A 22,511-nucleotide genomic window follows, 5' to 3' on the forward strand; every position below is an offset into this window, starting at 1 on the left:
CTCAGTCTTCAAATATAGACCCCATTGATAACATTTGGCGGTATCACTGGTAGAATACTTAACATAATTAAATCCTTCTTAGATAAGAGAAAAATCCAGGTTGTCCTTGACGGTCGTACATCTAAACAATATGATATAAATGCGGGAGTGCCTCAGGGGTCTATCCTTGGACCACTACTGTTCCTGATATTCATAAATGACCTCCCCGACAAAATTGCCTCTGCGATGGGTATATATGCTGATGACACCACACTCTGTAACAATCACGACGGGAAAACAAATGAACACTTATCTAAAGAAATGGCAGAAACACTAGAGGATGACCTCCAATCTGTAGTGGAATGGGGACAAAATGAATGGTCGCGTTCAATGCCGCCAAGACTAAACTAGTTTCATTCAATAATTACAAGAAACCCTCTCTACCACCTATAGGAATGGCCAACGACTCCTTATCCGAGAGTACATCTTTCAAACTGCTTGGCCTAACGTTCACAGGAAACATGAGTTGAAGCAATTACATTGAAGGCATTGCCAGGGCCGCTTCAATGAAAGTGGGCTCTCTCTACCATGCTAGAAAACTACTAACACCCGAATGTATCCTGTAACTCTATAAGGCAACCATTCGCCCATGTATGGAGTATTGCTGTCATATTTGGACTGGTGCATCGGCTACCAGTCTCTCGCTCCTTGACAATGTTCAAAGAGAGTCGCAAACCTGATAGGCCCTGAACTGGCATCTAAGCTTCAGCCTCTGTCCCATCGACGAAACGGTGCATCCCTCTGTCTGTTCTACAAATATTTTAATGGTGAATGCTCTAACGAACTACAAGCACTTGTGCCCCCATGGCGTGAACACCCTGGACAGACCCGACAGGCTGCAAAATCCCACCCCCACACTGTAGAGATCCCTAGATGTAAAAGATATTTTTACTCCAGTAGTTTCTTCCTCAGAACCGCTAGATTTTGGAATTCCATTCCAGGTCACTGCTTCCACAACTCTACTGACGTGCAGCTGTTCAAGTGGAACGTGAACCGACATCTTGCTGCCCAAATCCCTACATAGTACCCCAGTAGCTGTTGCCCTTGATAGTAGCCCCCTATACCAAAGTGGCAATGTGATAATGTGATAAATATATATTTATATATATATATATATATATATATATATATATATATAGAGAGAGAGAGAGAGAGAGAGAGAGATGGAGAGAGAGACGTGACAGAGAAGAATAGACACCCATAGAAACAGTTTATTTTAATAAACATATAATTTACAGAAAGTAATAAATAGCCTCATATTTAATAACTAGTACGTGGCGGGCATTTCCTTGCCTTTTTATGCTAGGACGTTTCAAGGCATAGCATTGATCAATTAAGGAATACCATCTTGAGGAATATGTTGCGATATCTTACGCAATAATGCTAAAAGTTCAGGCTCAGTATATGACTTCCTTTTATATTTGCGAAGGCGCCGTTTCCTTACTTGTATAATATCGGGATGTTTGTAGTGGCATGTCGCGCATGAAGAGGGGCCCTGCACTCATCCCCGATGGGCTTTCCTGAGGCCACAATCCTAGTTGAAGAAAGGTCAGCTGATGCTCTACTTGTGATGCATGTCTGATGCATAACCTCTTGTTCAGCTCGCCTTACCTAAACTGAAACTCTTTAAAAAATATGATGACAGTACAATCTAAAAATAAGCTTAAACCAGGCTTAGGGTCAAACAAATCCAACTTGCCCCCTCCCTTGAAGCTTGCATTCACAAATATCCGTGGGCTTAGAAGTAATTAAACTGATGTTGAAGCATTTGTCCGACCAAATACCCCGGATATCTCAGCACTAAGTGAGACTAACCTACACTCCTCGATCCCCTCTAACTACTTTAACATGCCTGGATATCTCCCACTCTGCCGTAAGGGCTCTGACAGACACATGCACGGACTTGGAGTTTACATTCGTAATAACCTTCCCTTGACTAGAGAAACAAACCTAGAATCGGATGATCAAGCCTTTATGTGCTTTAGACTAATCATGCAACACAACATTAGCTACTTTTATTTTCTATACCGCTCTCCCTCGACCCAGGACTGTACCATAATAAACAAAGTCTCTGTCAGCATAGACGCAGCACTCTCCCTCGACACTAGCGCACAAGTACATGTATTTGGTGACTTTAATGTCCAGCAGAAATACTGGCTTTGATTCTCTACTTACACAGATGCAGCGGGCAACACAACTAATAGCTTCTCTATATCTCACTCCCTATCACAAATTGTTACATTTCTATCCCGTTTCCCTGACCAGGAAGAACAACACGCATCACTTTTAGATCTGTTTTTGACCACAGTTCCTGATGATTGTATAACGAATGCCGACAGCCCACTTGGGAACGCTGATCGTGCAGTGATAATGGTTGAAATCGCCCTAAACTCTAGAGCTAAAACTGAAGAGCCAGTGCTCAAAACAACGATATATTATGAAAAGGCTGAATGGGAATCTATCAGAGATCTTATCAGAGATGCCCCATACGGAAATAGTTTATCTATTCCTGCTCAACAGTGCGCAAACAAGACCACTGAATTAGTCAGGCGCAGATACACTATCACAGTGATTCGACAGAAATACCCAGTGGTAGATCTTGTTTCTTGTCTAGGACAATGTCGCCGTTTCCTTACTCCCGACACATCTCTAAAACTGGGCACTTGAGAGTGCCGGTCGGTCGGAAAGTACACTTAAATATAATCCTTTAATCTGTGAAGATTTCGTATATATTATTATAGAATTAATGTTATATCGAGTTGTATATATTATAAAGTTGCGATTTCAAAAATGAAAAAAGTATATCCATATGACTTGGGTGCATTACCTTGAATCGAAACCGAAATAAAAACTTATGAAATGCACACACGCGCGCACGCGCGTGAACACACACACACATACACACACACACACATATATATATATATATATATATATATATATATATATATATATATATATATATATATAAAATTTTGTTCCTTCAGTCATAACCGAAATCGAAAACAAAAAGCTATCATATTAATATATAGATGATTAAAAAAAGTTATGCTTGCAATTTATTTAACATTGCCTGTGATTACCAATTTTATTTTAAAGCATACAACGTTTCTACTGTTTTTGCGTTAGGTTGTTTTATAAGTTTCCGCCGTTTTTTTTAATCAAAGAATTTTAACAGCAAAAGTGTTGGATCAAACCTCCAAGTTTTTGTGTGAATCCCATCAACTGAAGCTGGCATGAAATTGTCGCAACATCACACTTCATCTTTTCACCCAATTCACTACATGTCTGATGGTCATATTCCTTCAAAAACCCCGGAGTTGGTCTTCGTCTATCTTATCTTCCGGAACAAGGAGCGTCATTCAGGTCAAAATTACTGTCTTTGAATCTGATAAACCAATCTCAAACAGTTCTCTAAGCAATAGCGTTATGTTCATATACGACACAAATATCCTTGGTCACTTCACTCGCTTTTTGACTTCGATTAAATGCGAAAAGAAGATGTCGAAAGTGTGATTTTTTTATCTACTTGACAATCAATTTGGCGGTTCTGAAAAACAAGAAAAAAGTATGTGCTCAAAAAACGATGACCATTATCTTGTAGAACAGAATACGTGCTTTCTAATGATATATAATAATTTGCCAAATATCAAAACATGTTTTACAAGAAAGGGTTTGTGAAACGACGGAAACTTATGCAACAACCTGATATTAGATTATATGCTTAACGATTTTCCTGTTCTAATTTTAAGTGCAGTGTAAAATAACTTTTTGTATGCTTATACATAAAATTCATATTTTTACTGATTATTAGTATTGACCCAATTATTATTATTAACATTAAGAAGTGTTGACATTTTTTTTTTGCAAAGGAATAACCACTTATCAAAGCCCAGAGGCCACTCGAGGATAAGGGTGTAAGAGTGTACAGTGGTCAAAAGAACAATATAACAGTAATCGTTAGAAGTGTACATTTGATAAATTGGATTACTTAAGGGAAACGGCTAATCAAGAACTTGTTTACATTGGACTTGAAGACGGCAATATTGTAATCAGCTGGAAAGCAGGTAAACAGAAGAGATGTCCACAGGTGTGCAGTTCTTAGAAAGACGCTTTGTACATGGAATCTATGTTTAGGTTTTGGCACGGATAAAAAGCGGGGGAAATTATTTATAATGTTTACAGCCAAGAGAGTGTTTCGCGTGAATATTTGGCGGGGGTGACCATAGATTTGAACTCAGACGAGCACTTGCCATAAGCGCAAGTGGTTCAAATGTGTTCAATCAGTAAATTCATCTTCATTTTATTAGGAAGCCAATTCTACATAAGACCTGTAGAGAAAATTTCACTGCCACAAAACGGCACAAGAACGAAAACAACGTAGAGTTTTTTGTTTTTTTTTCTGGTAATGATTTAGTCCGATCTCTTATTGGTTTTTAACAGTACTTAGTAATTTTCTTGTTTATTCATTGTAAATAAACTGCTTAATTATCCCCATAAAAGAAAACTACAAAAGGAAAGCAGAAGACTCACTAAACTCTGCTGATCGCCCACTACCATAAACATCACTTTTCGTTTTTATCTCTCCGGACACTACAAAATACCGAGAATGTGTAATCCTCTCTCATGTGCTTATTGTTTCCACTTTTGCTTCGTTTTAACAGAAATTTTCCAGATAAAAATAATCAAACTACTATTTTTCTTTCTTATTTTTTTGTTTATATTTAACAAAATATCAAGACATATCCTTTAGCTTTTTTTCCTCGCTTCTTACTTTGTCATAAGCACACCAGAGAATATACAAATAAAAAATTAGAAAGTGTGCGTCAGTTAAAAAACAAAATCAACAACAAAAAACAATTCCCTTCTCTTTCTTTCCTTTTTAGAGGATCATCTCTGTATATGTTAGCGATCCCAAAACAAAATGTCTGTACACACACACACACACACACACACACACACACACACGCGCGCGCTTTTTCATTTTATTCTCTGTTCTCGTTTGTTCCTACTTACAAAGCCTACCCACGGGACAGAGTTAGACACCAGAGTCGTTTTTTAATGTGGAGAAAAGGAACAAAAATAAAAATTGTCTCAGCCGTGAAGGATTTCTCCTCCAGTGACAGAGAACAAGAAATTGAAGTATAGCATCTGAAGAACAGATACTACACTTTGATCTAAAGTTGCCTGACGCAGGTGCTTGCATTGTTATATTTGTTTATTTACATACAAAACACCCCTCAAAGTGTTGTGTTAATGTATTTCCTAGCGTATCCATGCGTGTAAACATGTTTACTATAAACGTATGCCTCTTCGTCCCGCTTTCTTTTCTATTTCAATTTTTCATATGTTGTATATAGTTGTCAGCGTATGCTTTGTAAAATTGTTTTACTCACCTCTCTCCCGTTTTTGTTTCCCTCTCGTACGTCATGCCCCCGAAACCTTTCTCTATATTGTTCGACCTGCACTTAGCTTTTTCTCTGATTCGTAATGGTGATTTGTGATCTGGATTACTTTTTCAGGAATATCTATCAAATCTAATCATTAGTTGTATGCATGTGTGTGTCTCTATGTAAACCTATTTAGCTGATAGACTCTTAAACAACTGTTCGCATGACACAGAAATTAACAAGGAAACAGTTATCATACACCAAGGATTGTTTATAAGGAGTAAATCTTTGTTTAGATGGATGAATAATGCGTACAAAAATTTGTTGGCAAGTTGAAATACAAAATGATCATTTAAATTTACCGACATATTCCTGTTATTTTTCGCATGCGCAAATTGAATTATAGCTTAAAGTTGGTTAATTATAAATGTTCTTATCTATATATCGATAGTTTACACAGTAGGGAACATGGCTTGAGTGCTAAATGTTTTGACTTTATTCTAGCCGATAGAGCTGAAGACATTTTTTAAAATCCGCTGAAATTAGTACTATATATTAGGTAAAATATAATGTTCAATAAAGAATTGACTCTGTAATAATAAATAAGTAAAATAAAAGTATATTTAAATGTATTTTATGACCGAACAAGGCCGGGCGCCCATGTTACTCGTAAGCGTTATAATACAACTAGCGGTTGCGCCGTATCAGCACACACAACTCCGAGTCAAACACAAATCAAGTACACTCAACATCGTCTTACCATCAAGGATTACCCTGTGAACTCGGAGTATGGGAAATTCCCATATGCACAAAAAAAATCACTGAAAAAACAAAAATACTCTAACTAAGGGTAAGGATAATGAGTAAACGTTGGATAAAATGATGGTTAAAATTATTACGAACTTGCCAGGATTCGAACCTCGAATCTTCTGATCCGTAGTCAGACGCGTTCTCCATTGCGCTACAAGTCCTGTCCCTGTGCCGAAAGTTGTTACCGTGACTGTATACAGACAATGTTTAATCCCGTTGACATGGGCAAGTAACTTTTTCAACAATTTCACGAAACGGCCCCAAAACTGTTATTTCCGGCTTTTTGTGTGACTCGGCATTGTTCGTTACGAAACATATATAGATAAGGACAAAATAATTTTTCAATTCGGTGCGTCCGTTCAAAAATTATATATATATATATATATATATATATATATATATATATATATATATATATATATATATATATATATATATATATAAATAAATAAATAAACATTTAGAATTTTATTAATAGTATAGATTACTAATAGGAGTGGTAATCATGTATTGTCTGTTCTCCGGTTGCGTCACCATGGTTAACGCCTTCGTCAATATTTTCGTTATGAACTCACGTTTTTTTTTATTAATAAACTCACGTCGGCATTTGATGTTTACTTCATAAACGTTTAATTTGAAACGAGAGAAACAAACAAAAAGAAAGCAGGTAAACTTAACACTGGTGAAGGAGAGATAAAGATATATATATAAATCTATAGATAGTCCATCTCACTACACCTACGGGCGACATGCATGTAGTTCTATTCTCCTTCCTCGTCGAAATCTTGACTACTAATAAAAGAGAACGAGGGTTTACTTGCATCCTATCTTCTCTTCTCGTTCAGCACAGATTCTTAATCTCTATAAACATATTCCTATCAAAACATGACCACTACTTGCTTAGATAAAATCATAAAAAAAATAAAAATCATAGAATAGACGCGAGCTGTAGAATTATTAACAAATAGAATGGGAAACAATTTTCAATTAGAAGCGTTAGATGTTATAGCTATCAATAAAGAATCAATTTGAATAAATTATTCAAGTCTAATATAGCAACAAATTATTCTCACATGTGCGATCTGCATTAATAAGAATCACATTTCAAAATATGTTCCGCTTCTTTTAAAATAAAGCGCTGATAGAGCAATTACATACAGAGATTCACTATTTTCCCAAAGCCTTTTAGAATAAACTATGCTTAAAATGTTCAATCATCGATCAAGTTACATTTGCAGATCTTCAAATATAATAACATCTATCGAGAGTACACATTTAAAAACTCATATTATTACGTTAAGTTATAATAAATCATCAAGATAGCTCAAACCGTTTACTCACTATAACAATGGATATATTTAAAATGCTCATAAGTATACAGGGTGACCTCCCCCAAAAAACAAAAGCTATATGGAGGCCATATAGAACATATGCTGTAAACCGGAGAAAAAAAGGCCAAAGACCCTAATATTTTGATGTGATGTTTTAAATATAATAAACTAGTTATGACCAAAGTTTCATTTCATTCGGACAAAACAGTAAGAAACGGAGCCTAATTAGAGTTGGAGTCCGTTTTTTTGGGTCACCCTGTATAAATCAGAAATCGAAGAACATACTAAAAAAACAGTAAAGTATTATGCATATCTACTGACAACATTAAAGAAAAAAAAGAAAATCGCCTGGATATGTCATAGAAAAATCAGATGCTGCAAGTAATTCTAAAGAGAGGAAGGAGGATGCACAGATTATAAACAAGGGGGGGGGAGACGACAATACCTAGGAATGAACAGTGTTGAGGCTGAGTAACGCACCCATGATGAAAAATGGAGGGTTAGAGAAAAGTACTTTATATGTAATCCTTGGATAGTTAAATGAGAGATATATATAAAAGTTCACTGAATTCCCAACAAACCTTGCTCTTTTCTCACACATTTTCCGGTATTATCGTTTGTATTGTGCGAATTTCTTCTATTATGTACTTTAACGTCTTTATTTCCTAGCAAATTTTCAAAAAAATAGTTTTAACATTACTCGACCCTCTGTAGACATTAGATAACCGCTGTAATACAACCTGGGCGGATAGGCCTTAGTGAAACGATTTTCAGATTCCAATAGTAAGGCAAATTAATATACGGTGAAAAACAATGCAGGAATAAACATAAAAATACTACTTTACTTTATTATTTCATCCATTGATTCATGTATTTTCAAGGTTATGTGATACAGCAGTATCGTCAAAATTCGTAACTTGTCCACAGCTATCGACTATGACCACTACACCACGTTACTTATATTCAACAATCAACATTCCCTCTTCCCTCTGCCTTATCTCATTTCAAGTTTGCCCCCCCCCTGCTTGTATCCAGGTTACCTTATCACAATATACTATATCTAATAACAAACTCTTATTAAGACTCTTATTGATACGTTTAATAAAATTCCTTGATATTTTTTGAAGGACGGAGATACTTTACAAAATCTCTGATGGCTTATTGCGGTAGTTCTTCCGGGCTACGCTAGTACACGGGTACTACTAGTCTAGGATAAAATCCGAATGTGTTTGTCTTAACCGCAACCTCGAATTAAGTATTCGTATAGCAAATGTCAGACACACTTACATATCAAAGAAGGATGTTCCATTTAAATGTAAATGTAATATTTTCGTAGTCCGTTTATTGATTCGTTTATTAATTTGCTCAGACATATACCATTTGTATTTATATAGTATACTAAATTATACTTTTCTCAATAAACCCGATTCAAATTATGGTGGTATTTCTTTTGCGATTGCATGAAGTATGGGTGGTAGATGGTATGGAAGATATTAAATTTTCTATAAAAAATGGCATAAAACCATATTGTTTAAATATTCTTACTCTGCTTAGGTTTGCACATGTAAGCCTTTCTATGCAAATATCGACCAGAGAAAAGATTTTAAACATTTAAGTTTTGACACCGAAAATAAGTTTGGATAATCTATAAATAAAATGTAACTATTCATCATTAGCAAACAGTCAGCAAATAAGATGTTATCATTTTATAGCCATTTTTCAAAAGGATAAAAACATGAAATCGAAGTTAGCTATCAGCAAAATTACTGCCTTACCAAACCTCAGCATACTGAGAACGATGGCTAAGTGATTAAGAACACGGAATAACAACTTGGGCGTGTAAAGTTCGTATATAGTTTGTTTCAGCGAAGAAAAACCTTTTGCTTATGGATGTTGACAACCTTCACGTAATCCATCCCGTAAGTACCCAATTTCTTTCTAGAAATAATTTTAACTACAAATATTGATGAAAAGATATGACAACAAAAATCACCTGATTCATTTTAAATGAATAAATGAATAATGCTCAACAGCAAAAGCAAAGAAAAGAAACCCCAGTAAATGAGCGATCCATTTTAAAAGACAAGACAAATGAAACTTCATCGATTTACAAAGGCCATTACACTTGTTCGCAGGCTTAATTATAGAAATGTGAATGAGAAAAATTAGATCAAACTTGAGCTTCTGTTTTCTGTGTTCTGTGTATGTTATTCATGAACTGTGTATCGTAGATGTGAGAATCCGTTTTACCTGTTTAATCAGCACAGCATTCGATGCCTTATGTGCAACAGTTGTCAATGGACGTGTTTTAAATATGTCACAAGAAGCGATGGTCGATATACATCAATGTCACAATTCAAGGTTTATATCCGGAGCACGTGCTTTGCGAACAGATATGGAATATCAATTGTCCAGTTCTATTATGAGCAAGGATTTCCTTATTAATTATAAACAAATATGTTTGTAGAGCGATTTATATCCATTCGTATTGATATTATCCAATGCTTCTTGGATATCTGCTCATGTTTACCCGAGGATGGCAGCATCTATGCATAGTCCAGATAAGTAATGAAACAAAACACGTCCGCCACATCCAAAACACAGATGCTCCCAATAATATAGTTTAACAAGATAGGAAAACTGAACACGTATAATGAAAAACATATTCGAACATTCTTTTTTGGCGGGAGATTGGCGCAAGCAAACATTAGCCGTCTTTTTTTTTGTTTTGTTGTCAAGACAAATCACCATTTTCATTGTCTATCGCCACATAGTAATTGCTCAGAGAACTGCAAAACTATCAAGCAGAGGGACATATTTTGCACAATCATAACTAAAACAGGTTGCTAACTAAATATCGATGCAGAGGTTTCAGCTATGTTAAAATGTTTGTCTAACTAAACGTATAGAGCGTTAGACAGAGCAACCCTTGGTTCGTGTAATTTGCAATGATAACACCCGCGAAATAAATGACATCAGCTGTGTTGTAACATTTACAAAAAGTAACAATGCACTGATGCTGATTTTAACACTTAACACAGAAGTTACAATATATTTATTATGTGTAACCATATATAAGATGACTGATTCGCCGAATTGACACGTGAAAATTCAGAATGCTTTTAAAGTCGGCATTTAATAAGGATACTGTTAGAGAGAAGGAGAAATAGAGAGAGATTTAGAGATTGTATACGTTTCTCTTTGAGTCGGTATCCTGGAAGAAGTACAGCTAGGTTATGGAATATCTAAATATATTTCGCTTGCACATCGTGACATGAAAAGAAAAAAAATCAGAATACGGACAATATACTGTTCAAACAAACAATATCGCGGTAGAAATGCTGGTAACAAACCATGTGAAGCTGATGACGGATATTAGCGTTGTAGAGCAGAGTCAATGTCAAACTGATTAGATTTTAAAAAGTTGTGAGCGATTTAATGTATATTTATTAGAATGCGTAATCACCATGCGTCTCACAGATGAATAGTTTTCGTTCCACTTGCAACTCAGCCAAGAAAGATTTTCTTTTTACTTCTATGAAATAAGTTTGGTTGAAAACACTCACTTTTACCTCCTATGTTATTTGCGCTCAATTTTATCATTCCGTAAACACCCGAATAAAAATGTAGATACTCTCCTGGCAAACCTACGAAAGTCTTTATGTCATTTAGCGGAATTATAGATCGAGCCCGTAAGGTTACCGTTGTCCATTGCTTGTCCGATTAAATATTACACAAACTACACTCTTCTTCTCAGAATAATAAAAAAAAAACATGTTCACGGTATTTGCTAGAATGAGAGCTATTTTCAAAATGGCGAAGATGGATCCATACCATCTCATGCATTTTATTTTATTAGTAATATATGTACGTATTTGTTCTTCCATTATGTACACAACCTGGCCGATCTATTTAATGATATTGCTCTCCTCTTATTAGACCATATTTTTCAAAATTAAAGATGAAGATTTTTATATGGGACAACTATTTTGACATTTTCTGGTGTATTAATCGCAATTAATTGATTACTTTTTATTGGCAGACTCAGATACATATAATTCGGGGTCAATGAACCCACATAAAACCTCGTTTGGAATCATACATCATACAAGGGGTGATACTACCTTAGGGGGTTTCCACTAGTGCCGTCAACAGGATGAACTGTTTATTTTGAAGTAACAGTGGAAAAACGCTTCCATATTTTAGATTCACGAATGTATTATGCTCTCGTTCCTACAGTTTAAAGTAAATTTAAACTGCACTTTGACTATCGGTTGCCTCAATCTTCAGAAAGTTGTAATTTACAACTGAATTCTACCAAGTACTAAAACCGTTAAGCCGCAAGAACACGCGGGATAAAGATGAACAGAGTAGTCGGTATAATCTAAATAATATGAATTATCAACCCTCATCTGCAAAATTCAGAAACAAAATGTGGTTCTTCGTCGTGCAGGAGTTGTACATCAAATTTTGGTGTACCCGTCACGCTTACATCGCTTTGTCTACCATAATATAAAACGAACTTTGTGCTTGTGTATGTCTATGTGTGTATATATATGTGTATGTGTGTATGTGTACATGTGTGTATGTGTATCTGTGTATGTGATGTGTATGTGTGTGTATGTTGGTTGGTTGGTTGTTTTTGTTTTACGGCATATCAGCCCTTTTCAGGTTATTTAATGCCGAATCCGGTGATTTTGAAGAAAAATTATTTAATAGAATATATTTGTTTTTGCAAGTCAGTTTCTATTTAACCCATAGTTAGGACCCTAACAGGTACTACCACTCCGAGTCAGAGTGGACCTGGGAGCAATGGCAATTAAAGGGTGGCTCCACACTCCCCAGAGCCCGCAAGATGGGGCTTCACCATCGGATATATTTTAAGGTCATATCCAGAACCGTGTGTGTATGTGTATATGTATGTGCATATGTATGTGTATATGTATGTGTGTATGTATATGTGTATGTTTGTATGTATGTATATGTGTATGATGTGTATGTGTGTACGAGTGTGTTTTCGTTACCAAAAGACTCGAAAACGGCTTGGAACTTGGAATAGTAATTCATGTTCCTGGGAGTGTTTTTAGATAGGTTTTATATAAGAATATCTTCGATAAGTATCGGTAATCGATAATCGAAATTATCCGATGAAAGAAGAAACATACGAGTTTGACCACCATTATACAGCCTAAAATTTCGATTGCACGTGAGAAGTTTTATTATCACAAAAGCCGAAAGGCTCGACATGTAACATCAACATTAATTTTTTTTTGTATATGACAGGGGCGCGTTCCAAATAAAAAATGAATGTTTCTGTTTAAGCACAATTGCACCATAATGCTTGACTTTTTCTATGCAAACTTGAATTCCAGCCGTTATCACCGCACAGGAGTAAGATCAGTCATATAATTCAACTGTAAATTATTGGATAGGATATGGTCACGTTTCTGCTAAAAAAATTGAAGCATGATACTTGACTTTTACATTTTAAGCTTTAGTTTAAGCCGTTTTATATAAAAAAATAATTTTATAAAATCAACAGTAACTTCTCTACAGTGCAATGTAGATTACACTGTATTGTACACTGTGGGTAAGCACTTAAAGATTCTTCCCGGTGCATTGCAATGTATCACCAACTAGAACATGCAACCAATAGATTTAAATAAAAAATAAGTGAGTGTGAAACATTTGTTGATCCTAATTCAGTCCCGGCAACGTCGAGCGTTTCTGCTAGTTGAAATATAATATTCATTTTTCTATAACGCTTAAGTTTGAAAGTAATTTTTTGTCTGTGTGTCACGTTTATGTTAATAATGTAATTTTGCTTATTACATTATTTTTAAAAAAAAATATAATGTTGTCTGCCAGTCACAATTAGGTTTAGCATCATATTTTAGTCTCCCTTCAGCGCTTATACGTGAAATCAAACCGAATGGGTCTGCCCCGCTTATGTTTGAAATATAATTTTCTGCACTGAACGCGCTGATCTGATAAGATTATCTGCTTTTGATTTTAGTTCACAACATCCAAAGTGATTAATCAAAAGAGTTGTGTTAACCTTTGTTTAAAGGGAGCAACAATTGTGCCGTATATATTTCAACATTACGCCACATGGTTTTTATCTGATCTCTTTCATCCCAGTATTAAGGAGAGTATTAGTTAAGACGCAAAATAAATAGATTGATTTAATTCCGTGCCGAGGCAGTGGGAAAAAAGCAGCAGAAAGAATTAATTAATATGCCAGTATATAAAGAAATAACCGTATATACAAATAGATATATACATAAATCTACTGACGCATACTAATATACATAGCTTGTTTAAATTATGAATAAAAATAGTAAATCATCGCAAATAAATATATAATAATTCGTTTTTATTTGCAGAAAGGCTTACCTAAAGAAAATACAATTTTGATATTCATTCTGATGAAAATGTTGCGATAATAACGATTTCTTCTTGGCACAAATGTTAGTATCCGTTCTGATATAAGAGTTGGTTGGTTGTTTTTATTTTACGGCATATCAACCTTTTTCAGGTTATTTAATGCCGAATCTAGTTATTTTGAGGAAAGATTTTTGATGGAGTATATGATTTTTTAAAGTCGGATTCTATTTAACTCATAGTTGGGACCCTAACAGGTACTACCGCTCCAGGTCAGAGTGGACCTGTCAGTAATGGCAATGAAAGGGTGGCTCCACACTCCCCAAGGCCCGCAAGGTGGGGCCTCACCATCGGATACAGGACCGATATAAGAGTTAATTTATTTGTCCTCTGTCGGGGAAAGAGAAATCTTTCTAGATTAAAGTAAATTTTATTTTTAGTCAGATTCAATGTCCACATGTTCAGGAACGTGGAAGTTATGCCTAAGTTTGCCCTCGTTGGAAAACAATTAGGACAATTAAATTATGAACTAATTATTTAATTAATTTTTCTGTATCTGCAGAGTTTTTTTTTTTTTTTTTTACATTTTCCACTCATTTGGTTAACAGCTTTTCGAAATACCGCAAGTTCATTATATATATATATATATATATATATATATATATATATATATATATATATATATATATATATATATATATATATAAGATTTTGTTATTGACATTTTTTAGAAATATTAACAACTTCGAAACGTTGTTTTTCGCTACCGTAACGGTTTTTTTTAAAGAATTATTACTGCTGATACTGATGTCATGAGTTCGATTCTGACCTGTGCGGACGAAGGCCAAACAAGCCAGAAAAACGCGTGTTCATAGGTTTACTTTAATGCACACAAACACACACGCACATATGTGTGTGTGTTGAACCCTTTAGATTTATGTAGATTGAGAAAAATATATAGATAAGCAGATACATTACATAATGAAATCAAAAGAATACTAAATAGCATAAATATATAGAAAGACAAAATGCTGATTAGTACATTAAAATGTTAACACACCCTCATAAATAAGACTGATGACTGTAAAAAGAGGAAAACGGAAAATACAAGGTAAAATTGTCTCCGTAAAGAAAACAACACTACAGTTTTATTTTACAACTTTTATTGAATGGCATCCATTCAGGTAACTCGATTATGCAGTAGGGCTAACATCTATTTAACGTCGCCGCCTTTAGCCTGAATAATCGCTTCGTTACGCGTCCCAAACTAAGAACTTTTCCACAAGGGCCGATAGGAGCTCGGTGAATACTTGGCGAATAGAGGCGATCAGGCTGGCTTTGGTGTTGTGGAAGGTCATGTTGGTGATGTCCTCGACGTATGACAAAATGAAGTAATCCAGCAGGTTCAAGCCTGGGGAGGAGGGGCCATTGAGGGAAGAGTACAAAGTCGTAGTGCTCCGTCTGAAGCCAAGCCTGGATCTCCTTGGACTTGTGGGTCGGCACGGAGTCCTGCTGCCACACACAGGGTCCGTACAATTTGCTGTTAACATTTAATCCGATTGCGAAGATGTGAGGTAGGATGATATGGTCCTCACTTGAAATTACACCAAAGACCATAACTCTGGCCGGAAAGTTCTACCTGGCTAAGCTGTATCTGCCAAGAGATTCACAAGGTCTCGACTCTCCGAGAATGAACATTAACAGCGTGCCACTATTGTGAGCACCGGAAAATGACTGGTAACTTCCGAAATTTCAAACGTACAAAATAGTATACCAACATTACGAAACAAGAATAAGCAAAATAACTTCCATCATGAATTTGACTAAACATAATCACCACGTATATAAGTATATATAACGTATATATCAAGAAATTTCAATGGCAATATTTTAAGTTATTTTGATGGGAAAATAAATTAACTCTGTTATATATGCTGCAGACAAACTGCTTTTCGTTGCGTCAAAAATCATTTTTCGGTGTTGCCCCATGAAGAGATACTTTAATATTTGAAAAAAATGTGAGGGATGTACTCACTTTTGCTGTACACTATATATATATATATATATATATATATATATATATATATATATATATATATATATATATATATATATATATATATGTTTTATTTTTTATTACCATTTTATTAAACCTTACAGAAATGGTTGGTTAGTATTATGAAGAAAAGAAGAACCCCCCTCTTTTTTCCGTATTCCTCCTAAAAACAATTCTTCCTAATACTAACCAACCATTTCTGTAAGGTCTGACGAGGCTGTTAGATCGTAAAAACGGTCCAACATCCGAAACATATGTAACCAAACAGATAAAACGGTAATAAAAAATAAAACACATATTTGCTCTGCAATTGTATTGGACACTCTCTTCAGGTTTTTACTAATTACCAATTTTACCATATATATATATATATATATATATATATAGTTATATTATGTATTTTTCTTAATGAAATTAAGATTTAATGACATTTTTGGTTGCAATCAGCTTCTATTAATATATATATATATATGTATATATATATATATATATATATATATATATATATATACTGTGTATGGGTTATGGAAGCTATTTATGCCAAGTATTTCGAAATCTAATGTTACCCATCAGAAGAGAAAGTTAGCAGAGACGCACGGCGTAGCCCAGCTGTAAAGTACGCTTAAATACGACCTTTTAATTCTTGCAAATTTCATATATATTATTATAGAGTTAATTTTATATCGAGTTGAATATATTATAAAGTCACCATTTAAAAAAAAAATATATATATATCCATATGACTTGGGTGCACCAGCATGAATCGAAACCGAAACTATGAATATACAATTTGAGTTCCTTCTGCTATAATCGAAACCGAATCCAAAACTTATGAAGAATCCTTAATAAAATTATTTATAAAAAGAAAATAGATGACTTATATACGATCAGCTATAATCGAAACCGAAACGAAAACTTATGAACAAATCTTCATGAAAATATTTATAAAAACAAACAAATGGCTTCAGTGCCATCAGCTATAATCGAAACCGAAACCAAAAATTATTAAGAATCTTTGGTAAAATTATTATTACAATAAATGTAGGTCCATAACAAATTAACGACAGTCACTTGGATGTAAGCGTGCCACACACAATGAATAACATACACGCTGTCCTATTGATATATAGATATGCGAGACTGTGGCGTTTCTTTAAACGAATAACACAGTTTGTCTTTTCGTCGAAAAGCATCTACTCCTCTTACTATAAACAGATCTATTTTTATTTTCCTTTTGTTCAACACATCTAATGATATTGGCTATTTCACTCACCATATTAGAGATTTAATGTTTAAACAAGCAAGAACCGAAACATCCAAGAAACATTATCAGCGTTGTGTAGTGAGTGTAGATATTTTTACTATATAAAGCCATCAGTCGCTAATGCATGAAGTATTGTCACGTATAGACTGGTGTACAAACTACTGATTTATCGCTAGTAGACTGTGTCTAAAAATAGATCCAATCTAATAAATCCTGACACGATCAAATAATTTCTAACCCTAGTCCAATCGCCACAGTATTGCATCCCTTTGCTAGTTTTTCAAATATTCAGAAGGATTGTGCTCCGACGAACTGGTAGAATTAGTGTTCCTTCGACTTAAATATCTGAGACAAACTCAATAAGCAGCAGTATCACGCCCATTCACTGTATATATATATATATATATATATATATATATATATATATATATATATATATATATGTATTCGAACGCTTTCTAATGTAATAGTGTGTTTCTTCCCTCTAACTGCTACGCATTGGAATTCTTCCTGTTTCCTGCTTTATCGACTTTAATTATATGCAGAAATTAAAATGTTAGCAAACATTCCTTTGCTTAACTCACTAGCTTGGAGCATCTTTGTAAGTATAGTTTCCAATTCGCAGTGACTTCTTCAGTCTCAGAGGCAACGTGCTTGATAGAGGGTAATATAAAGAAATAAAAAAAAACTACATTCTATACCCAGAAAAAAAAACTGAGTATATTCGCTAATATTTTAATAATGATAAGTATCGACTGCCTAACAGATACACTGATTGATGATTACTTTGTAGTGTATGTTCTCTTCTTATCTCAGTACATATATCAGATTGTATTTGCTTATCTAGATACTAAGCCTAGGACGAACAGAAGTAATCCATCGAGATAGACATAATTAAACACTAACCACGCACTCTACTCTCACTATATATTCCTGTCTCCTCGGTTGTTCCTAACCAATATCTATGCGAATGCTATCTACAAGTGATCTTTTTTCGAGTAAGCATCGAAAGTAACCGCATACGTTGAGTCAGAACAAGAAGAAATTGGATATCAATCGGTTCTGAGCGTATTAACTGCAAGGGTATGTATGCAGACAAGAGAAGATTGAGATAAAACAGCCTGCGTCTCTGGTTTCCCTAAAAGGGCTTGAACAGCCCCACCGGAATTACCCGACAGAGGCTCCCCAAGAGATAGCGTATAAATTAACCAGTTCTAAAATAGAGGATGTAAAACATTAGAGAGTAAATCTGGAATTTGTCAGAACATTTTGATAAAAAAAAAGAAAATTTGGTGTCGCAGTTGCATACATTTTCGAGCGGATTTTCGGCGCTGAATTGAGTAAATGTTATTTCCCGACTGTGTAGTCAAACTTATTTGATGGAGATGCGATTCATTGCACGGTAAACTTGCAAAATTAACGTCTGCTTTGATAAAATAATGAATAGGAAATCGATAATACTGTAATAATGTTGTTCTCATATAATAATATTCCTCATTTATTCATTAAATTATTTAAAATAATAATATTAATAAAAGTACAAGCAACACAATTTATCAATCATTGATATCACATTTGTCTGAATTTTTATCTAACATTGGTAAATAATGCATGGATAGCAAGATAGGCACATATGAACACTTGTTTTATATATAATGCACAAATTAATAGCGTTAGAAACACGTACTTCATGTTAAATTAAAGCTTTTTTATCCGTTATTAATACTTGCTTTACTATAACGATTATATCCCTCTCACCAAGACAAGGTAACGATGATATAGTAGTTAACGACACAGACTTACGACCTGAGTGTCTCTAGTCCGAATCTACTTCGTTCCACAAAAAATCTCTTTTACTTAAGATGTTGACAACTTCATACAGAGCCCCCAGTAGTCTCTGATGTGTTTCTAGAAATAATTCTAACTAGAAAAAAATCAGGGAAACCAGTGCCAATAATAGAATCTTCGGATTAATACGATATGATGATGATGGTGATGATGATGATGATCTCAGCATCGTATGATAGCAACAATATTTTATCTTAATATTTCTTGCTATATTATGTCTTTCTTACTAACACAGAAAGAAGAATTAGCGACCATTTCTCTTAGAGGTGATGTAGTCATGTGGTTAACGACACGGACTGACGACCTGAGTGTTTTAAGTTTTAATCCAGTTCGTTCCGTAAGACGCGTTTTCACTTAAGTTGTTCGCAACCTTCTCGTGGTTCCTCTTTGTTTTTTATACGAATCATAATGCTGAAATTCTTAACTGGTTCGATGTTTTTTAAGATTGGTGTCTTTCTAGAATTAGTTTATTTTTACAGCAGGAGAGGCGTAAATGCTGCTATCTTTGATAGCGAAATTAGAGCCATGAAGCGAATTTGGCATGCCATAATTTACTTAACACATTCCCAATCCCGATATTGCTGGTAATGAACCACTGACCGCTAAATTCTCGTCTATCTTATTTAGTACATACGGGCTATGAAGTATATCGTTCATTATGTATGATATGAAACGAAACTGGAATCTTAGAGAGATATCAATCATACCAGTTATAGGTGTCATAGGGCTTATGAAGAGGAACCTGAAGTTATACCTTACCAATATTCCTGGTGAACCAAGTGCAAAACAGATCCAGACAATTGCACTTAAGGGAACAGCGAGGATACTAAAAACAGATCTTGACTGGTTTCAATAAAAAGCACGACAATGTTTGCAGTTATTTTGGTTGCCCCATACCCAGCATTACAATCTTCAAAGAAAGAAAATGAAAAAAAGAAACAGCATGAAACATACGATATATTATATTGACACATCCCCACAGTTCAACTAATATTCTCTTAATCTGTATGCATAAAACACCTATTTTGCCATTGATGAATATATGCGGGATTGTGGCTTTTCTTTTAATCAAATATCACAGTTTTGCTTTTTGCCGGAAATAAAATAGCAATAAAACATATTTGCCGATCTATATGACGTAAGTAGAAATAATAAATATCGCTTATCGTTCAGTAACTCTAAATACAAAGACGAATACTCTTTCCAAACAGTGTTCTTTATAACAGGAAGGTTAAATGGCGCATACGTTTACAGTCTAATAATGCAAATTACAGAATTCATTGTTTTTAATTGATTAACTATAAATGCTTTATGACTAAGCAATATAAAATCTTTACCTAAATTGTCAATAATCTGCGTATATGTTGCTAGATATGCGCATATATTTGAACATTTTAATGTAAACGATTCAATTGTCAAGCAATTATCAAATCATTATGGATTCTGAAACACAGATGGCGGATTAAAGGATTGGTTGTGTTGGCTAAATTTTTTAATTTTACTTTCATGCATAGCGAGCAAATCTGCAGGGGGTCATTTTATTGAAAGCTTCAGTTTTGTGAATATTTTACAAAAAAAAACATTATGCATTATTTTATTATAAATTAATAGATGATCCATTGATTCTAGCGGTTTTACAGTATTTAAAATAGATGGGTTTTAGGGTGTACAGTTTGGATCTACTTTTCGTTTGAATATTCACATATATCAAATTTGTTTTCAATTTCATCCAATTTTTAGACAACAATTAATCAAGATTAATAAAATTTGATATCATTTTTAGGCACCTTTTATTTTAACACATTATGTATAATCAAAATAATGTAGTAGCTGTTGATGAAAATTGAATTATGCATATCATCCATAAGCTTTAGTGACATTACATTTCTTTTTAATCTTCATAAAGATGCATGAAATGATGCCAAACTGTTCTGCAAAGGAAATTAATTTTACGTATCATTATACGGTTATGCTACTTGTTAATTTAGAAACAAATAGAAATAACCTCTTCTTATCTCTGTACCCTACCGTCTGAACATATCGACTTCCAGACCTAAAATGCACCAAACATTTGTGTTATAATTTTGTGTCTTTTCTCTGTACGAAACTCAATCATGTTATTTTAAGCAAAAAAAGATTTAAAAAAAAGAAGCTTTATCTTCAACAACGTCACACTAAGTAATTTCGGTGAGTGAAATAGAAATGGAAAGATTAAAGACCAAAGGAAAAAAAAAGTGTTTCTACACGTGAACAAAAAAGAAAGTTATGGCCGAAGCGTGAAATAAATAACAAAAAATATTAAGTGGAGAACGATTGCAGTTAAAACAAAAAATAAATAAATAAAACACTTCCCCGTTATGTTAAGAAAGAAACAATAATTTAATTTTATTTGTTGTTGACCTTTCAAAGTTGCTTTAATTCGAAAAAAACGTATCCAAATATTTATTTTTACGAAAAAAAATAATAAATGGAAAATAAAAAAAAAAACTATTTTATAAAAATCCGATGTTGCTTTCATTACGAAATGGTTGTATTAAAATTCAAATTTTATTACGTCAAGTTTTCACTAAATGTATGTCCATTTATATATAGATATATTATTATAGAATACATTTATTGGTTTTGTTTCGGGTTTCATATGGTGCTCGCCCAGTTTAAACCCTGATTAATATGCCATGTGATTGTCTGTTTTTAATAACCACAAATGTTCCATGGAAAACTGTCCCGTTCTCAATAATTAAATCGAAACATTTCCAAGTAAACGGGTCTCAGAATAGACACCCCAGACCTCCCCATGTTAAGAAAGGCTTTCGGAACAGACAGCCCGTAACCGTGTCAGCAAGGTGAACGAGGATTTTGCCGTAATGTTATAATGTACGGGCATATCATTCTATACAAAAATTTCTAAGCGCCTTTAACACTAATGAATGTAGGTGACTGAAATAGGAATTTTACGAATAAGGACAAAAATTAATTTCCCCAAGGGAAGAAAGTGTTTGTACACGTGAGAAAAATAGTTATGGGAATTTTTTTGGACGGCGAGCTTACCAATTCAGTTAATTTTTGAATGTCAATAAATCCAATGTAAAAATCCATTTCGAGATAAATAATAGTTTTCTTGGTATAATTCCAAGAAAATTAGTAAAGTCAACTCCTTAGATAATGAAATAAATTTTACAAAAAAAGAAAAAAAAACTGCTTTGTGCTTTGATTTATATCGTAACGATGTTTACGATCGCAATGAAATCTTAAAAATTGTAACGTCAAAGAAACGAAACGAAAGCATACGAAACGCAGTAAACCGGAATTGAGGTTATTAGAGATGCATCTAGAAATGCATTGTTTACATTTTCAAATGTAGTATTTCTTTTTCGTGGTCGGTGACTTTT

The 22,511-nt window shown here is 34.1% G+C and overlaps 1 non-coding gene across 1 annotated transcript; it reads right to left on the reverse strand.

Moving 5' to 3' along the window:
• Positions 1-6,327: 6,327 nt before the first annotated feature.
• Trnar-acg (transfer RNA arginine (anticodon ACG)) lies at positions 6,328-6,400 on the reverse strand. Its single transcript has one exon. It is a non-coding gene; the product is annotated as a tRNA-Arg (tRNA).
• Positions 6,401-22,511: the final 16,111 nt, after the last annotated feature.

This window comes from Euprymna scolopes, chromosome 5 (assembly GCF_053919585.1).
Source record: "Euprymna scolopes isolate OS-2025 chromosome 5, ASM5391958v1, whole genome shotgun sequence".
In the NCBI taxonomy this organism is placed as follows: Eukaryota; Metazoa; Mollusca; class Cephalopoda; order Sepiida; family Sepiolidae; genus Euprymna; species Euprymna scolopes.